At 22.5% G+C, this 2,500-nt stretch overlaps 2 protein-coding genes across 7 annotated transcripts in view; one reads left to right on the top strand and one right to left on the bottom strand.

The window, feature by feature from the left end:
* LOC124957308 (probable serine/threonine-protein kinase yakA) overlaps positions 1-2,500 on the bottom strand; it is a 115,439-nt gene that overhangs the window by 23,623 nt on the left and 89,316 nt on the right. The window lies entirely within an intron of this gene.
* Positions 2,139-2,500, top strand: part of LOC124957309 — a 22,749-nt gene continuing 22,387 nt past the window's right edge. For 5 of the 6 annotated variants that reach the window (XM_047514244.1, XM_047514247.1, XM_047514250.1 and 2 more), the window contains exon 1: positions 2,139-2,500. This exon is cut by the window's right edge. The gene's annotated coding sequence lies outside the window, so the exon portion shown is untranslated. The other variant, XM_047514248.1, reaches the window with a different exon arrangement.

The raw sequence follows: 2,500 nt of genomic DNA, 5'->3' as shown, positions 1-2,500 counted from the left end.
ATTATAATCTTTAATGTTATTGCTTTTTTTGCTTAAAAATTATATCATATATTATAGTAATTATTTGTTTACATTTATTCAAAACAAATTACAATTAATCTATATACATATATATATATATATATATATATATATATATATATATACATATTAATTATATTATATATTAATAATATTAATTATTAATATATATGTATATATATATATAATATTTACATTAAAATTTAATACTATAAGTAATCTTTCTTTTCTTTTCTTTTTTTTTCCAATTAAACAAATAGTTAGATAAGATTAGAAATAGGATGATTCTTTCACGTGGAGATGGAAGTGTGGATGCGGGTTTGGTAGAGCACGTTTTTAACATAACGACCTCGACGGATGCGAGGAACTCGCCATGCGGACGATATAGAATGAACAAATGAGTTTCGTGATCGTACGAGAAGCCGATCCTTGTCTTGGGTTAATCGAGCTACGACGTCAGGGGGAGAGAGAGAGAGAGAAAGAGAGAGAGAGAAAGAGAGAGAGAGAGAGAGAGAGAGAGAGAGAGATAGAAATCCTAAACTATATCATAGCGTTATCCTTCGACAATATATATATATATATATGTTTTCATATATTTTATATAATATATAGATATATGTTTATGTCAATGTACGTATATGTAATAAGTAAATATTACTTATTATTTCAATATATTAGTACGTATATGTGTATTATATGTCTTTATATACTTCAATATATACGTATGTATATTTTTATGTTATGATATCATATATATATCATATTATATATATATATATATCAATGATTATATTACATGTATATAAAATATATTAATGTCTGAATATTTTTATTATGTCAATATTTATACATCCAATATATATATATATATATATATATATATATATATATATATATATATATATAGTTTAATATTTATACGTATTTATATTATTCATAAAATCAATGTATGTATTCGCGTATGTGTGTGTATGTGTGTGTGACATCACATCGATCTCATAAAAAAATCCGAATGATCGTAGACGTAGTTACATAAATATGTAGGTAAGCATACGCAAACGTTAGTTTCTATTCAATCAACGTAGATCAAAGTCTTCTTTCAGATGTCCTTCCCGATACATATACATATGTATAAATAAATATACATATATACGTATATACATAAATACATACCTGCATTGTGCATCGCTAAGTGCATCGATCGATATGAATTATTGTCGTTCATGTTACAGGTTCCTATTCGCTCGTAATACGATATTATTCGAAGCTCACTTCGTACATGTATATATTATATAATATATATATATATATATATATATATATATATATATATATATATATATATATATATATATATATGTATATATATACTTCTCGATCAATTTTTTTAATAAATGTACAGGATGATTAAAAAGGAAAAATATATTTTATATGTATACATTCTATTATATATCGAAATATATTTATATATATATATATACGTATATTATTATTATTTAAATATATATATTAATTCTAAAAATTTCATTATTATATCATATATATATATATATATATAAAGAAAATAATCGACCTTTCGATTTAAACCAAAAGACCAATAATCTTTTGTTGTCTTTATTGAAAAAACCCTATACATTTTTATTTTCTTTTATTGTTTATAATTTTTAATTAATTACATATCTTAATCAGTTATTTTTACGAGAAAAAAAAGAGGAAAAAAAAAATAAATTTGTGATCAAATTTACGTCGAATGTTTAATTAATAATTTTGTAGTTTATAATTGTTAATTAATTGCACATCTTAATCAGTTATCTTTGCGAGAAAAAAAAGAGGAAAAAAAGAATAAATTTGTGATAAAATTTACGTCGAATGTTTAATTAATAATTTTGTAGTTTATAATTGTTAATTAATTGCATATCTTAATCAGTTATCTTTACGAAAAAAAAAAGAAGAAAAAAAAGAAATTAATTGATCAAGTTTACGTTCAATGTTTAATTAATAATTATCATACTTAATAATTAATACATAATAATTATGATTAGGAATCATAAGTAGTGATTGATTATTATTTCCTCTCTAAACGATTTCAATGTCAAATATTTATTATTTCAATAGAAAAATTATATCAATCCCATTTCAAGCACGCAAATATATACCTACGTATGTTTCAAGATACATAATTTTTTTTTATATATAAAAAAAGAAAACTTTTTCTGCTCAACTTAATTAAATTCCCATCCAAAAATGTACCCTCAGTTCCCGCCCTTCCTCTCATGCGTAATCCCAAGGCCAAGAAAGAAAGAAAGAAAGAAAGAAAAAAAAAAAAAAGAACAAAAAAAATCTTCGCCATTTGATTACAATTTCATTATAACCATTACATGATCATTTTTCTTTTCAGGATCCATCGTCGATCATCAATCATCGTTATCAATGATCGTCATGAAAAAAAAAAAAAAAAGAAAAGAAAAAAAAGAAGAGT

Source organism: Vespa velutina, chromosome 25 (assembly GCF_912470025.1).
Source record: "Vespa velutina chromosome 25, iVesVel2.1, whole genome shotgun sequence".
NCBI lineage: Eukaryota > Metazoa > Arthropoda > Insecta > Hymenoptera > Vespidae > Vespa > Vespa velutina.
This window is presented reverse-complemented; position numbering and strand designations above follow the sequence as displayed.